Source organism: Sceloporus occidentalis, unplaced genomic scaffold (assembly GCF_023333645.1).
Source record: "Sceloporus occidentalis isolate IW3139 unplaced genomic scaffold, rSceOcc1.0.p SCAF_1, whole genome shotgun sequence".
NCBI lineage: Eukaryota > Metazoa > Chordata > Lepidosauria > Squamata > Phrynosomatidae > Sceloporus > Sceloporus occidentalis.
This window is the reverse complement of record NW_028316981.1, coordinates 27,811,250-27,829,303: the sequence shown is the minus strand read 5'-3', so window position 1 is coordinate 27,829,303 and position 18,054 is coordinate 27,811,250. Positions and strand designations below refer to the sequence as shown.

General features: G+C 40.5%; 1 protein-coding gene across 2 annotated transcripts in view; it reads left to right on the top strand.

Annotated features, from left to right (window-relative positions):
* FHIT (fragile histidine triad diadenosine triphosphatase) overlaps positions 1–16,399 on the top strand; it is a 1,019,791-nt gene extending 1,003,392 nt beyond the window's left edge. For both annotated transcript variants that reach the window (XM_089494469.1, XM_089494397.1), the window contains one exon: positions 16,126–16,399. The gene's annotated coding sequence lies outside the window, so the exon portion shown is untranslated. The remainder of the gene's footprint in view (positions 1–16,125) is intronic.
* The last annotated feature ends 1,655 nt before the right edge of the window (positions 16,400–18,054 follow it).

The window sequence follows — 18,054 nt, the reverse complement described above, 5'->3', positions numbered from 1 at the left end:
CATCTGGAATATTGTGTACAGTTCTCATCTTCACAATTTAAAAAGGATGTTGCAAAACTGGAGTGTGTCCAAAGGAGGGTGACTAAAATGGTGAAGGGTCTGGAAACCATGCCCTATGAGGAACAACTTAAAGAGCTGGGGATGTTTAGCCTGGAGAAGAGAAGGTTAAGAGGTGATATGATAGCCTTGTTTAAATATCTGAAGGGATGTCATATTGAGGAGGGAGCAAGCTGGTTTTCTGTTGCTCCAGAGACTAGGACCCAGAGCAATGGATGCAAACTGCAGGAAAAGAGATTCCATCTCAACATTAGGAGGAACTTCCTAACAGTAAGGGCTGTTCAACAGTGGAACAAACTCCCCTGGAGTGTGGTGGAGTCTCCTTCTTTGGAGGTCTTTAAGCAGAGGCTGGATGGCCATCTGTGGGGGATGCTTTGATTTAGATTTCCTGTATGGCAGGGGGTTGGACTGGATGGCCCTTGTGGTCTCTTCCAACTGTATGATTCTATGAGAAAAAGGTAGCAAGACAGCTAATAAACTATTAAAGCTACAGTCTGCTTCATTAGGATGAGGAGTTTTTATTCCCTTTCAAGAAGAACCAGCTTACTTTAGTACAAGAATGAATGAATGAAAGCACTTGTTTTGTAGTCTATTGCACATCTCAGTGAAATATGGGAAGAAGACTGACAAGTAGTAATAGAGGAGAATTAAGCAAACTGACCCAACTCACATTTCTCAGACTTATATTCAATTTGAAACAGTTATCATTGGCTGAAGTGCACACATCTTTGATTTAGCTGTTCAGTTCATAATAAATTCTCAGTTCAGAAATAAGACAGGCAGATATTATGTATTCTGAACAGGTTTTGGTTACACGTCTGTTCAAATATTTGGTTTTATGTTATGGTGTATATTGAATAAGAAAAGATTAATTTTTAAAAAAATTAAATTTTATACAAAGGTGCATATATTTGAGGAGGGAAGCATGTGCTAGAGGGAAATGAAAAATATGAATTGTCATGCATTTTAAACATACATTCACCTTCTTAGCAGTTACTTACCTCTCTTTTTGTTTGGGCTGGTCCAAATGGAGTAGTAGGGCTTCTAAAAAGGTACTTTAGATTTGGATATACAGTATAGTTTTTCAGAGAATCAGGTCCAAAGCCATTTAATATTAAATATATCAAAACCAGATCTTTATACTGAGCCATGAAATAGACCAGGAAGATTCATTGCAACTGGTAAAACACTGGCATAATCACAATATGTAAAATGAATGAATGAATAAATCTTTTGGGGATTCAAACTACAACTGGGAGTTGTAGTGCAAACAAAATAACTTTGGCCTGTTACAGACCGTCCAAAAGGGGAGGTCTCGGGCCGCTGCCGGTTGCAGCGTGGAGGAGTCGCAGCAGCCAAACTGCGCGACTCCTCCGCGCTGCAAAGAAGGAGCACGAAAATCGCGCTCCTTCTGGCAACCCGGAAGAGACGCCGCAAGTGCTAAAGTGCACACTCACGGCGTCACTTCCGCCACGCGACGTGCGGATGCAGAGCATCCGTTATGTCAAAATGGCGGCGGCCGTGTGGAACGGCTGCCGCCATTTGTTACGGACTCTGTCCGCAACAGGGTAAGGGCCATCGAGAAGAGACGCTCCTTTTTCAAACTGGGACGTCCTGAGGACGTCCGAAATGGTGGTCTGTAACCCGCCATTGTATACTATGATTGAAACAACCCTTTGTAGTTAAACTTGCAACACAATTTTAAACCAATAAGTTTCCTGATCATTTTTTAAAGTCAACCAACATTGCACTAGTCTGAGCATAGCTCATTTTAACTAGGTTATGGATCAGGCCCTTTCTGCCTGATCATAAGAATTTCAGAACCAGCCAATTAAATGCTGGTGAGTAAAGGTCGATTTGGTGTCAGACACACAAAGCATTGAGGTTTCCATCTCTCTAGGGAACCACTGGGACCAGAAGCAAGTAGCACAGGCAAAGGTCAAATTCCAAAAGCAGCCATGGAAGTTCCGTAAGATCAGAGTCAGGAAGTATAATCCAAAGCAAAGCAGGAGATCAGATTTTGTGAAGAGCAACTGGGGATCACAAAAGGCAAAAATGAACTCAGGCTATGGAAAACTGGAGCAGGGGCTTAAACCAGGAACTCCAGTTGTTCATAATCTTAAGTTCCCACGCTGGGGTACCCACTTGTGGTGAGTTTAGGAGCTGTTTCTTCCCCTCTTTGTAGGACCCTCAGAGGGGCCCACATAATGCCAAAAATGTCAAAAGAAAGAAAGAAAGAATAAGAAGTAGCCAGAAATTGTCCCCATCTTTAAAAAGAGGGGAAAAAAGAGGATCCTAACAATTATCATCCACTTAGTCTGACATCGATACCAGGAAAGATTCTAGAGCTGATCATTAAACAGAGAGTCTGTGAACATTTAGAAGGGAATGCCACAATCACAAAAAGTCAACATGGTTTTCTCAAAAACAAGTCATAGCAGACTAATCTGTTCTCTTTTTTTGATAAAATTACCAACTTGGTAGATGAAAGTAATACTATGGATGTTGCTTGATTTCAGTGAGGCCTTTAACAAGTTCAAAGTGTACAGTAGCTTGCAAACAAGCTAGTAAAATGTGGATTAGAAAAGGCAACTGTTAAATGGATTTGTAATTGGTTGACTGTCCGAATCTGAAGGGTGCTCAGTAATGGCTCCTCTTCACCTTGGAGAGAAGTGACCAGTGGGATGCCACAGGGTCCTGTCCTGGGCCCAGTGCTATTCAACATCTTTATCAAGGACTTGGATGAAGGAATAGCAGGCATTTTTATCAAATCCTAGGAGTTGTAGTTTTACAAGGTCTTTAGCCTTCTCTGACAAAGTGTACTGATGCCCCACAAAACTATAAATCCTAGGATTTGTTGGATGAAGTCATGACAGTTAAAGTGGTATCAAACTGCATTATTTCTACAATGTAGATACACCTGTTAGTGTACTTTTCCCTGCCCTATGACAGCAGCCCAAACCTTAGATTCATGCTTCCCATTTTAGGAATATTGGTTCTCATTCTTTCATCTCACAATCAAACTATTGAATATTTTCAGTAGCTTCACTCTTTGACCTGAGAAAGAATTAAGTTTTAAAAGGAGGGGGAGTTCCTCTCAGAACGGAATCTTTTTCATTGCCTTCATAGGGCCCCAGAGGGCAGACTTTGCCATAGAAAGAGATTGGCCCTCTGGGACCAATCTGTGAGGACACAAAATGGACAGGGCTGTAATGACTGCTTGCCTGTGCTTTCATTTCTCTATCACTTCTAACCATTTCATATTCCTTTCTTCCAGGAACCAAAAAAAGGGGGGGGGGATAATAAACGTATCATTCATATAACTCACACTTGACAGCCCAATTTAGGAGAGATCTGTGGGTAAATTTTACAAGCCACTTACTTCCTTTACTGTGGTGAAGAGGAGGTCAGCCACGTGTTTTTTTTTTTCTGAGCCATTTGGCATCATTAGTGCTTGTTTTCAAGTTACTGAACCTTCTTCATCATTGGCCTTTCCTCCTCCTTCGCACGCTGTTGCTCAATTTCTACTAACTTGTAATGGATGTATTTTGTGTTACTGGAAGCAATGGCACCAAACTGGGGGGCGGGGGTCAATCAGATGGTGAAAATAATCCTGGTAGAACATGGAAACACCCAAATAAGTTTATTGGGGGGCTGCTATTCCACCCACCACACACACACAACGCAGGTTAATTGATCTCAGTTTTTCCCCCCTGAGTTTTCCTAAAAGATTTGTATTGTTGGCTGTGTGGATAATCAATATGAATAGACTTGGCATAAACCAGGATAAAATTCTGCATGCCTTGAATGTATTTTGCATATATCTGCATCATTGGCTTAGAGGTGAAAGGAAAGTCCAAAACTGCACAACTCATATTATGGGAGCATGTAATGTGAGGAACATGAATCAGGGACAGCTAGACACAGTAAAACCTGAAATGAAATATACAGTTGGCCCTTCACATTTGCGGCTTTGACTTGTGTGAATTTGATTATTTTCAGTTTTGATTAATATATTCTCTCTAGGTATCTCTTGATCCTCCAGCACAACTCTGCCATTAGTTGACCATAGAGTTGTGCTGGAGAACCTAAAAGTTCCTAGCAAAAACATTTCTCTAGGAATTTGTAGGTCCTCCAGCAGGATTCTATGACCAGCTTCTGGCAGATGTTGACCATAGTGTTGCTCTGCAGGACCTGGAGATTCCTAGGGAGGTGTTCTCTTAGGTAAAAAGAATAGTGTTATTTTTTTAATTATTTGTGGTTTTTCCACATTCATGGAGATCCTTCACCCCTAATCCCAGCGAATGTGGAGGGACCACTGTACAAACATTGCAATACTTGGGGTGAGCAAGCTAAAGTAGGTAGGAATGGATCATTTTGAGTCAAATAATTACTTGATGTTTTACTTGGGAAATGAAAATTTAAGAAGATATGGGGGTGGTATTTATAGTGAGGAGAGTTATAGCAAAAACAGTCAAAGGATAGGATGCAAAGTTTGACCATAAAATATCAGTAAGACTTCAGAGAAAACCTATCAGTGTAAGTTTATGCTGCAACTACAGAGGCAGAAAAAGAAGAAATTTAAAGATTCTGTGCTGGAGCTTGGGGGAAAATTGATCACACAGTAAAGCAGGACTTCATATTAAATATAAGTATTTGAAATGCAAAAGCAGGAAACGGAGGAGCATCATGGACTGTAGGGAAAATTGGCCCAGGATCAAGAAATGAAGCAAGAAAATAACTGATTGAATTTTGTGAGGTCAACAGTTTGCTCATCACTATTTTACTTTGGACATGTCATGAGAACATATGACTCCCTAGAAAAGACAATGATGCTTAGGAAGGTGGACGGCAGTAGGAAAAGAAGAAGACCCCATTCCAGATGGGTAGACTCAATCAAGGAAGCTATGGGTGCCCTGAGCCTGCAAGATGAGAGCAGGGCTGCTAATGACAGGATGACTTAGAAGTCTCTCATTCATAGAGTCACCATAAAGTGAGGTCAACTTGTTTGCAATTAACAACAACATAATTAATGCAATAAAATACACTGAAATTTAATTCAGTAAAGCTGAAATAACTGAGAATCTCCTTTCCTTTTTAAAAATATTGTAAAGGTAGCCATCTTGACCATAAAACTAAGCAAGGCAAAGCAAAACAAAACAAAAATGAAGTCCAAAATATATGTTGTGGTGATACATTTATTGGGGCCAACCTGTTAGAGAAAAAGATCTTTGGGATGGTTGATGTCTCTTGTTACCGGTGGTTCTGGACTGGTACCAACTGGAACAGATGCAGTCTTCTCAGCTACTCAATATCAAAATAACTTCCACACAGATTTTCACTCAAATGAGGGTTTATTGACTTTGTTGCTATTTACACTTTACAGCAGGCTACTATACATCTATACTCTTTCAGAGTCCCTGCTAGAAGCTTGAATGTGACATCAGTCTTTGTTCTCTCACAAGATCAACTTACCCACCAAGTGGACACACCTCTTTCCCATGAAGTCACCATGTAACACAAGAGCATAACAATAATACATTTGTTTATATTATGTCTCAGCACATGTCCTTGAAGACTTGTTCTTCCAGGCCTAGTCTTTCTGGCCTTCAACAGGAACCATTTTAAACCTTAGTTAACCATTGACACATCTGAACATTTTCAATACAAATTAGCAATATACTTTAACACAACCAAATGGCACAAAATACATCACACTAATTTTCAAAGCTCACAGGCTTCTTCATGAATCAAAGATGATAAAACAGCAAGCAAGAAAAAGAAAGTGTTAGTGTTGTTGTTACAGTGTCTACACTTTTACTTAGGAAAGCTGTGGCTATTAAAAATATATAGTTACCCCACCTATGACTGTGAGGTGATTAGGAACAAAGGCAGTAAAATGGAGATAATAAAGTTTGCCTGTCCTTTCATACACCATGCTGGCTGTCTTTGCCTGTATAAAGGGAAGGAAATCTGGCTGAACCATTTGGTTATCTACAGCAAGAGAGAGGTGAACTGTACCATGAGAGAGAGTGAGACAGCCACCTGAAGCAGGGAGATGACTCTGCTCCAGGTTATAGTCTGAACCAAAATAAGTTCAACTTTTTGGCTAACTCCTTTTACATGTTTGGAGTTCTAGCAGAGGACTGCAGATATTGCATACTCTTGACCAACAAATTGTACACTCTTTCTCGCTCAGATGGTTGACCTCTTCCATTGAGAGTTCAGGCTAAAACCTGGATCAGATTCAGCTCCCCACTGATATAGGGAACCCCAGCCACTACTGGTTTTTCATGGCTGCATTAAGCAGTCCAAGCACATACTAATTTGTTTTAGTAATAATTTCCCTGTGGATGGTAGAGAATCAAGGAGGCCACTTGCTGTTGATGCTCTAAAAGTCTGCAGTATTGGATGGGAAGGTACATTGTGCCAGTTTATGTAGGAACCTGGGGTCCCTTATTCGCTAAATAATGTCACAATCCCCCCCTTCAAAAAAAAATCTTGGTTGCCCATCAAGAAATGACAGTTCCTCTCTCTCTCTCTCTCTTTCTCATTTAAGTGTAATCTGCTGGCCTTGCTTTCATTGCTGATTTTCTGCATTCCCACCCTGAAACTCTAAAGCTGACTTAGAGCAAGTTATCTTCCCACATAATTATCAGCCCTACAGGGTCAACTCAACAGCCCTGGATTAGCTAGCCAATTGCACCACTTATTTAACAAGCTTTCACTGTGGACAATGGGATCACAAAATGAGAAATCACATTGTAATTAAAGCATTGGGTTTTTCCCCCCCAAAAAAGAAATCTCCATCACCGTTTTTCTTCTCCTTCCATTAGCACATTCAGGCGTCAGCATTTGCAGAGCCATCCAGGTCAAGGAGGTCTTGAGGAACTGCAGATTGCCTTTTTTCCCATTAATATGAGCAACAGGGGAGGGGGCGAAATCATTTGAATATAATAAAGAAGCACTTAATTCTCCCAACAGTGCTGCTGTCAAGCCCGGCATGTGTAATTTGTGCCGACACTGATTATATGTTTTATATTAGTATATTGTCAAAATACCCCAGGAGAAGCACAGTTCAGTTCTAGGGATGGCCTGAGAGATCCTCAGCAAGTAACAGTTTCAGTACTGAAGGCAACATCTTAGGTTGGAACCAAACACTACAGCAAACATGAGGTTGGTCACCAAAACCAGCAACATCGTATCTCAGTCCCTCTTTCATCCTCCCAGATTATAAACCAATATTCTCCACTGGCTGCTGTTACATCCCATGTTGGAAGAGAGTAAATTCACTTGGGGACTGAATCTGAATTTTATAGATGTCCATGTGGTGCTTTGGGCATTGGACTATGACTTTGGTGACCAAGATTCAATTTGCTGCTCAGCCATGAAAACCCACTCTCAGCCCTAGATAGGTTCAACATAGGGTTGGCATAAGCCAGAAATGACTTGAAAGCACACAACAAATCCAAGGCACTGAACCTATTTTGGGAATAGGGCTATGCAGCTTGTATACTTCTGTTGAAGTTCCAACTAAATTCCAGAGTGCATTCATCACCACACTGATAGGGAAGTCACCATTGGTCTTCCCCATGCTGGCTCCTTTCTATAACTTGCATTGCCTTTGACTGTATTGTATTGTAATATGTTACAGCTATGATATGTGAACCGCTTTGATTTGGAGGAAAGGCGGTATACAAATAAAAGTTTTATTATTATTTATTTACTTATTATTTGGCCATGGAGGCTGGTGCTGATGAGATTTGTAGACCAAGATAGCTGGAGAGCTCCAGGCTGGAGAAGGCTCATTTGATGTTATTACATGAAGATATCCACATGAATAACAACCAATAAAAGGAAGGAGGGAAAGGGAAAATCAGTGTGTAGACATCTCACATCAGGAGAACGAGGAGAAGCATGGTCAGGCTTTAGAATTTCTTAATGCATTCTCACAAATTAATGAATTCTAAGTAGCTCCCATGGTACTTAAAGTGGGATCAAACTGTTTTAACTGTCTAATGTGGATGTGGCCACATTCATTATTTTAAAAAAAATTGCAAATACTTTCCATTTCATATAGGAAGAACTTTGAAACAAATATAGGAAATGCAAATATACCCAGGTTGGGGACAGTCATTATCCCACACCTCTTCAAATGTGTGATGGTGCTACTTCAGTTCCATCCTCTGCCTTCTGCATGTTGGCCTTCAAATCCCTGCTTCTCTGCTCTATGCCTTTCTCAACATGCCTTTTGATCTGCATTTATTTTATTTCTTTTTATTTGTAATGCAATTGCATGATCATAAAAATCCATTAAGTCAAAATAAAGAGAAAAAAAGAAAGAAAAGAAATTGGAAAAAAGAAAAACCAGCTTGTTTGGGAATAGTGAAGGCAAGGAGGAAAAGAGCAGAACATGCTTACTCATACCATGTGACTGCCTTCATATCATAATTGCATTAAGACCATTTATATCACACATGAATCAATAGTAGAAAAGCAATAGGACTGGGAAGTATTGACAGGTTTGGCTATCAGTGATAAAGAGTACTCCAGCGACAGATGGATTACAGATCAGCTACTAGACAGATGTATGTCTAGTAAGTTGGTCTGTATGTCAGGCATGGCCATAGATTCTTCTATCCTACTCTAATTCCACTTTTCATCCCTTGTGTCATAATGTCCACAGAGAAATTCCCGCCTCACAATGGCCCATCTTAAGAAACAAAATCTTCCTTTACCCATTTCCATCTCTCTCTTTATTTTTATTTTTTAAAAATGAGACCAAGATACTATTTTTAGGTTAGCTTGTTTTTGTCAGTTTTTCTACACTGATTTTTGCAATTTGCACAATATAGTATCGGTAGCCTTTTTGTCTCTATGCAAAACCAGTGTCTTTCCATTTCTAAAACTAAATGCACACACAAAGTGAGGGAAAGAGACAGCAAAACAGAGCAAGATGGGCTTACTGATCACAAAGGTACAAATGATACCAAAAAAAGTAAAACTACTTTTAATTGTCCACAGAACAAAGCAACTGTAATTTGCATTTTGCAATACTGCACATATTACTGCAGTGGACAAAACCCACTCATGAAGGGGACACATTTTTTCCACCTCCACCCAAACATCTTGTTGCCTTGGGATAACATGGTTGGAGAAGCTTTGTCAGCTTGCTTTGAGTCGAGCTTTTCCCATTTACCACAGGAGGACAAATCAAGTCAGGGTTAACAACCCTGTCTGCTACTGTAGAACTGAGGTTTAGGACCTTAAGGCATTTAGAAAATTGGTATCCCCCAGCTTCCATCTAGTTCCCATCTTACCAAAGGAAAAGCTGCTGCACTGAGGGACAAGGAACCAAATTGCCAATGTTTCTGTTGTACAAGTTAATGAATAAGATAGACTCACATGAAAGAAATTGGTGTCATTTAGAAGGCAACACTTAACAGCCTAGGTTTACAGTTGCAGGCTGGTTTTCAGATGTCTGCAGATTTCTTGTGTTGTGGGAATCAAAAGCCTCATTAGCAAAGTAAATGTTTTTGAAGCGCTGATGCTGCCCGCATTTTAAAAATGCTGCACACACTCAAGCATCCGTAATTTCTTGCTTCTGAGGCAATAAGAATGTAAATTGCATCTAGTTCTCACTTTCAGATATTATTATTTAAAGATGGATGGGGTAGTAGTCAAATCCTGCTCTAACATCAGCTGTTTTCACATTTTGGTACCCCAGTGGTGTTGGATTCAAATTCCAGAAGCCCCAGTCAATAAGAGAAATGATCAGACATGCTTGGAATTGTAGTGCAACATTTAAGGGGCTGCAATAAAGAATCACTATTTCAACTCCATGGTACAAAGTAGGATGAAGGAGAAAGAGAGTGTGGGGGCTGGAAATAGCTATCAAGAAGTCAATATCTGATATATTTAAAAATGGCTCATATAATACACTGCAAGATTTCCCCCCACATGACCTATATAGAAATTTATCAGTTCAAAGATAGTTAAAATGCAATAATTATAACTAACATGAATATACCCTTATGCAGATGGATCTTGTAGGACCTTTGAGATTGAGTGAAAGACTCAGCATAAGCTTTTGTATACCACTACTTCCTCGGGTTCATGGAGTAAACTGGCGAAAGTAGACTTAAGTCTACAAAAGCTTATGCTACAATGTATTTTGCTCAGTTAGCATCAAAGGTGCTACAAACCCCTTTGCATGCTGATATTCCAGGCTAATGTGGCTACGTCCCCCAATGAGTATACCCTAAGATTTTTTTTTCTATTGGGACTGAGGGATAGTGACATCTGCCTAATTTCTACAGCCATCACTCTCAAAAAGAAGAAACTGATACTGAGGTACAGCTCATTGGGCCATTTCCAGTTCAGGTTCAAAATGATGGTGCTGATTTTTTAAGCCCAAAATGTTTAGGGGTCCCAGTACTAAGCATCATCTCCTTCCAAATGTCCTGGCATATGTAGCATCCCATTTAAGGAATGTTCACTCTAAGAGTGTCCCCTGGCACCCACACTTATCTTTCCTGATATGAGATAAAGACATTTTTCTTCTCCCCATTATTATACATTATTAAGGAGCCCTGGTGGTGCAGTGGTTAAATGCTGGTACTGCAACCACAGCATCATACATTTGACCTTAGAAGAGGGCTCTAAGGTCCATTCAGCTTTCCATCTTTTCATAAGTTGGTAAAATGTGTACCTAGCTTGTTGGGGGCAATTAGCTTACACATTATAGGCACACTTTGCACCTGCCTGGCCACATACTAGGGTTGTGCAGGGGTGGAGCGACCACACACCCCGCAACCCTAGTACATGGCCGTGGTGTAATAATGGCGGTGCCCTGTGTACATGGGCACCACCATTGTTACATAACAGGTTCTTTTTTTGCCAGAGGGAAGCTGTGCAGTTTGGTCGCTTGTGGCTTCCCTCCAGAGGAAAAACAGGCGCCGGCAGGCTATTGTTTTTTGGCGGTCTGTATTGCGCCATAAACTGCTTAGGTTTATACTTGCTATTGCTATTGTTATACATACATTGTGGCTTTTTATTATTTATTTTAAGGCCTCTTGATATTTTCTAAATTGTATATACATATTGTTGTTTTGTGCTTGTTTCATTGTGTGAGCCTTCCTGAGAACTCTCTGTCATCGGGTGATACTCTGAGAGCTGCGTGGGGAGGAAGGGTGGCGTGTCCCATTGGGATAAATGGGGTATGCACCCATGGTGTGCTACAACTACAGCACTCCAGCTAGAGCAAATAGCTGTCCAGCCTCTCTTTCTAGGTAATACATTCTAATAATAATAATAATAATAATAATAATAATAATAATAATAAGTTTTATTTATAAACCACTATTCCGTGTTGATTATAGTGGTGTACAGGTAAAAAAAATTACCAAACTGTTCTAACCATCAAGAGGTTCTTTCTAACATTCAATCAAAATCTACCTTCCTGTATCTTAAAACCATTAGACCTGGATTTAGAAACTCAAGCATCAACACTCAAATGAGAGGGAAACTATCAATGGGCATCTGAACACAATGCTGAAACAGGAATTTTCAGAAGCCTTTTTAGGGGAGGCATTCTGAAGAAGAGGCGTCTTAGAAGAGGTATCTTAGAGAAAGCAGGGACTATTTTTTCTAAAATTATTCAGGTCCTTTAAGAGAGCTATGCAATTGTTAGAAAAGTTCCTTTGCCACACACACTCCCAACCCGCCACCCTGAATAATCAAAATTTAGAAGAAAAATCCAAAAGCTTTGAATCATTTGGTTCAATTATTTGACTAAATGTTGCAAAATGTCTGCAAATGTGCACAGATGCTCTTGCCCAGCACAGATGTACATCTGTAATTCCACCTTCTGGGTTTTTCCCACATGTCTCTTCCTTGGGAGATCTGTTTGAATGTTTTCCTTCATGCATGGCATCCGCATACACCTGGAATGGTTGGTGTGATATATTTTCTATTTGGGAAAAAGCTGCCATGGAGAATCCTGGGAGCTCTGCCATCCAGCACTGAAGCCACAAAGGGGCACTCTGTTACTGAGTGCGATCGATCTGGATGATCCGGCTATGACTCCACTCAGTGACTGTTTGCATATAATCCTTGCACAAATACACATTTTGGTAATCAGCTGTGGATTTCAACACACTCCAAGCCTTAAGTGCTATTAATTATATCATCCACTCAGCCATCCGTAAGAACCATTAATTATAAAGTAGCAGCAGCAGCTGATTTTCTTCCAGGCTATTCTTTCATTGCAATACAAGAGAGGATGATCTTATAACTCCAGAAGAAATATGTTTTCCAAAGGTCACCTTCAGATATCTTTTAAGAACACACACACACACACACACACACACTCACAAAATGTGTGTCTATGTAAAACAGGATGAAGACAAAACATTTTCCTCCTGTAAATGTTTTAAAGGCTGACTTGCTTTTAAATAGTTTGAAAAGCTGTAAAGAAAAACAGCAAAGCTTTCTGCATCACATTTCAGGGGACATTTTCATCTCTTGAATTAGTTTGCTTGGACTGGTAAGAAACAAGCAAATAGAAAGTAATCTATTTTTTCTCATTTCAACTGAATTCTAGGAGAAGCTAATATTAGCAGAAGGTTTATAGACACACACAACAACAACAGTTGTTGCAAGTGCTAGCAGAAATCTGAAACCGCTGCACCTAAGGTACTGAAAATGAAGAGGTGGGCAGAAGGAAAGGCATTTATGAGTGGGTGGAAAATCCATATCTCAAACAGAAAGTGTAAGCAGCTAAGAGAGAAATGCAATTACTTTACCCAGCTAATAATAATAAATCCGGTTATGCTTATGGGAATGTTATTCCCTAAAGAATTTTGGTGCATTAATATCTGCAGTGCTTAGAGTTATGCCACGTTGATTCTGAATCAAATCCCACCTTCCCCCTTCAAATGTAGCCCACAAAATGTGGAGTAGTATTATACAAGAGCATTCAGTTTGCTCTGATGGATGCTTTCAAATAGAAAAAGCCAGAGTGGGCCTGTTTTATTGCATTTGTGACATTGCATATCTGTTGTTAAGCCCTTTCTGTTTTCTTAAGTGCTGAGAAGTCTATGGTAATAGTAAATGATTGGGGTTTGGGGTTTGTTTTGATGAAGACTTGGGCCCAGAACAGATGGGCAGGAAAAAGTGGCACGATCCTGCTTTTTCCCAAAGTGGGTCAAAACCCCACTGCCCACACAGCCCACTCCCAAAACAGGCTGAATATGCATGGCACAACATCAAGCCATGCTACTGGGTAATTTTTTTTTCTTGCTTCCCTACCATGCAAGGACACCATCACACAAACACATGGCTGGCAGCCTCTATGTACTCCCCATGTCTACCCAGATGCTATCCCATTGCATGGCCACAACCCCACTGGGATAGTTGCACTTTCATTTCTTTGCTTTGCTGCAGCCCTGTACTTGTATCAGGGAGTTTATATATAGGTGCAAAGATGTACATCTTCTACCTTGAGTCAGACTATCCCAGCTTCTTTTTCTTCCAGTTTTTAGAAGATATGGATAATTTTCATTGTCTCACTCTTGTTATGTGCCTTCAAGTCATTTCTGACTTACAGTGACCCTAAGGTGACCCTATTACAGAGTTTTCTTGGCAGAATTTGTTCAGAGGGGGTTTGCCCTTGTCTTCCTCTGAGGCTGAGAGAATGTGTCTTGGGACTCTTGCCTAAGGTCACTGAGTTCCTGTCCATGTCTGAACAGGGCATTGAACCCTGGTGTCTCAGGGTCGTCATCTCAACCCACCACACCACACTTGCTTTCTCATTCTGCAATGCTAAAAATTTGGAGAATGAAGGGAAGTTTAATGGAGGGCAAAATTTATATTTGGAGGGGACAATACCTTCATTTTGGCCCATCCCTGAAATCATGGCAATTCAATTGGAATCAATATGTTTTAATTGTGCAGTGTGGATGAATCCATATATAAAACCAACTAATATTGGAAGCAAAACTATCCTGCAGCAGGCAGGACAGTTACAAATCCTACTCCATTTTAGCCAAAACAACATCAGAGATCCCCCTTGGCAACCCTTTCTCAGACTGATTCCACTCAGACTGATTCCACCCTTTACCTCCCAGCGCCCTCTGCCTCAGGCTCTTTCACCAATAGGAATGGGAAATAATTAGAGGCGAGTTGAGATACTTACTGAAATTATGCATTTCACCATGGATGCATATTTAAAATATCAATGGCTAAAAAAGTATATAATTGGAAACACACATATACAAACACACTTTAGTCCATTGGGAAGATCTGTAATGTGTATGTTACAGAAAATAGCCAGAATTCTGTTGGATAGTTATGAATGTGTAACCGAGTGTTAAACATTTGTGACTACTTTGTATTCATGATCCCTATGTATCTTCTTGTTTAGGGAAGCCACATGAATACACATAATGGGAAAGTAAGGTTACTTGGACCAATCTCTCAGTTTTTTATGTGTTCATTCATAAATATCTGCATGGCAAGGGGCTAGACTTGGTACCCTTTGAGGTTTCTTTCAGCTCTATGATTCTATGATAAATCTGTTCTCTTTCATTTTTATATTAACTGAGATTTTAATTTTATTTATTTATTTGATTTTTATCCTGCCTTTCTCGCCAAAGGGACCCAGACATTAAAACCACACTAAAACCACGATACCCCACCACACAAACACTTGATTTTAGTATGTTGACATAGCATAGCAACACTTTTTTCATGTACATATATCCAAAAACATGCATTTTTATAAGTAGGGATTGTATATATGGAACAGTTACCTAGATTTACTCGTCCACATATCTTCCCACAGTTGCTACTTATTCACAATTGTAAAACGATTACTACGATTAGAATTCCCCCCTCACCTACTTTACTGGGCATCAGCAGCATGGGAAGAAGGTGGACCATTCTGCTAGAGATTGGAGCATGGGTGAATGACATTTCCATCAGGTTTGGGAATGTCGGGCCAGAAGAGGTTACACTCAACTTTTTTGCACAGCTAAAAAACCTGGCTTACCTTTCACGGTTTGATTACTCTTCTGGGATGCAGCCGGGTATTATCACTCACATTTTGTCACCAGTGCTGCCTCCCGCCTAAAACCCAGCTCCCAGCCCTGCTCAGCTGACCAATTTGCAAAGCCAGGAAGCTCCCGACTTTGCAAATCAGTCAGCTGGGAGCTGGGACTTAGGTGGGTTTTAGGCAGGAGGTGGCATCGGCAGCAAAATGTGAGTGATAATATCCAGCTGCATGCTGGAAGAGGATTCAAACCGGGAAAGATAAGCCAGGTTTTTTAGCTGTGCAAAAAACTCCTTAGTTTAGTATACTTAACTATGGCCCATTCCGGACGCGCCTTGCCCCTCGCGCGTAACGACTACATCAAAATGGCAGCACCGCATACAGATGGGCGTGGCTATTTTGATGTCTCGGACATGCAGCACCGGAAGTAGTGTCGTGAGTGAGCGCCTCGCGCCTTGTGGTGCCTCTTCCGGGGCCCAGGAAGAAGCGCCATTTTGGCGCTTCTTTGTTGCTGCGCCCAGGAACCGCGCAGTTTGGCTGCTGCGGTTCCCGGACGCAGCAACCGGCAGCAGCGCGAGACCACCCATTTTGGGCAGTCTGTAACGCACCTATGTATGATGGAGAATACTGGCCATTGTATTTTCAACCATACGGAGTTGCCAGCTAGCTATCTGAAAAATGTGAAGTCTTTGAATAAAGCCCTTGGTGAGTTTTGACTCATCATGGTGAATGTGTGTATGTCAAAGGTGGGGCCAATGGCATTTGCAATCCCAGAATTGGGGTTTTCAGACCAGCCCTACTGTCTCTTACCATCTCTGTAGCTAATGCCTGAACATGGCTTGAGTTTTCAATTGCACTGCATATGTGATTTCCCCCATTGCAATCAAGATTTCTTGTTGGAGAATGCTAATAAGCAGTTCACTGATTGCTTAATCTCATAATTTTTGCCTTGTGTAGGGCACAAAATGTTACTGCATTTAAGCAAACATCTGATTTTATATTTAATCATTTTTCAGGCAACAAAGTACCTTCAACGAATGCTGAAACACAAGAAAATGGAGACAGAAGCCCCTTTTGTTTACCGCTGAAATGTGATTTAATGCACAGAAGATGTCAGCGTATTCCACTGAGACACTAGATTCTTCCACAGGGTTTTTTATTGGCCCAGCCTAAGCGTTATTTTAGTTAAGATGCTTGATAGCTTGGGTTTCATAGAGAATGTCTTTAAATAGTTGCTTGAAATTTCTTTGTGAGTAAATCTTTTAAAATTATCCCTTTGCCTACCATGAAATAAAGCCTTAAAATAACTGCTTCTCTGGTATTTTGGATATATTATGAACAGTATTTTCTGCATCACACTAATTGGTATTTTGTTTTTGCTTTTAAAATATGAATTTCACATTTTACCATAGCACTGCTTTCAGTGTTATTTTTCCAAATAGTCTAGATCTTTTGTCTTAAAAACATTGCATTTGATTCAGGGAATAAAAATATGTCATCCTTCCCCCCAATAATCTACCTGTTTGAGCCAAGACATTAAGGCTTATTACCTGGGTGGTATGTATGTGTGTGTTTTATTTACAGTTAATTCACTATTTTATTTTCAGTTAGTCATCTATCATCAAGTTTCAAAGTTCAGACTCCAGCCATTTGTTGCTGCCATTGTTATCATGCTATGAACTCATTGCAGGAGTTTTGTGGACATCCTCACTTGCTTTCAGAACGTTCATACCTGTTGTTAAAGGGGGGGGGGGCATGGTTGTCAGCTAGTTGGCAATATAAACACAGCGCACATAACAATGCTTACTGGATACATTACCAGCCAGCTCTCACAGGCCCTATGCACAGTTGGCCAATGGATTCTGCATCCACTGATTCAACCGAAGACGATTCGAAAATATTCATACATATGCACACCTTGATTTTGCCATTTTATAAAAGGGATACCATTTTACAATGCCATTGTATATAATGGGACTTGAGCATCCATGGATTTTGGTTTCCATGAGGGACCCTGGAACCAAGCCTCAATGGACACCAAGGGCCTGGTCCAGTCTGACAGAACATGTAAAAGGAAGACTTTTCAGTGAACCTAGGTTCAATATGATTTTTTAGATGGGTACATTGAGAGGAAGGTTATGCATAGTGGGGGAGCCCATGCTTTGCATGAGGAAAGTTCCAGACTCTCCAGGGCTGGGGAAATTCCTGTTTGAAACGCTGGATGGACTCAGTTTGATGAACCAATAATGTGACCCAGTGCAAGGGCACTTCCTATATTCCTGAAGGGCAGGGGACCTTGAACTTTGTCACAGGGTCTCTCTCTAAGAGAAACGAGCTGGCAGAGTGTCTCTGAATATAGCTAATAAACATGACAGAGAGACAGCATAGCTAGAGGCACTCCCTTTCAGCCTGGACTCACAAGCTGACAAATCAAAGAAAAAGAACAGGAGATAAGCCATAGGGAACAAAAATGCTGTGAAATTAGGCTGTTGCAGCACTGACACCCAGAACTTTCTCATATCATCTGCAATTTCTTCTATTTTTACATTGGTGGTGGTTAGTGGTTCTAAAACATGCCATACCAGGTAGACTGGACTGTGCTACAACTTGTTCCAGCAGATATCTGCCCAAACAGTCATTTTTCTGGCCTTGTTTCCATTTGTGCAAGCTTTGTTAACTTTCTTTGAGTTGACTTTGTCTCATTGCAACACCATGAATGATACACCTCCAAGCATCCCTGTCCTCAACCATTCTGTTCAGGGCCTGCAGGGTCTTCTCCATTCTGAACCTAAATTCTAAATTTAGAGCTATGGGTTTATAACAGTAATGAAAGGACAATGGTTTAGTTAAGATGCATGTCCTTCATTTAAAAGTCAACAATGGTTCCTTTATATTTCAGTAGGTGATAATAAATAATGGTAGAACCTGAAGACAGCTGGTTTGTA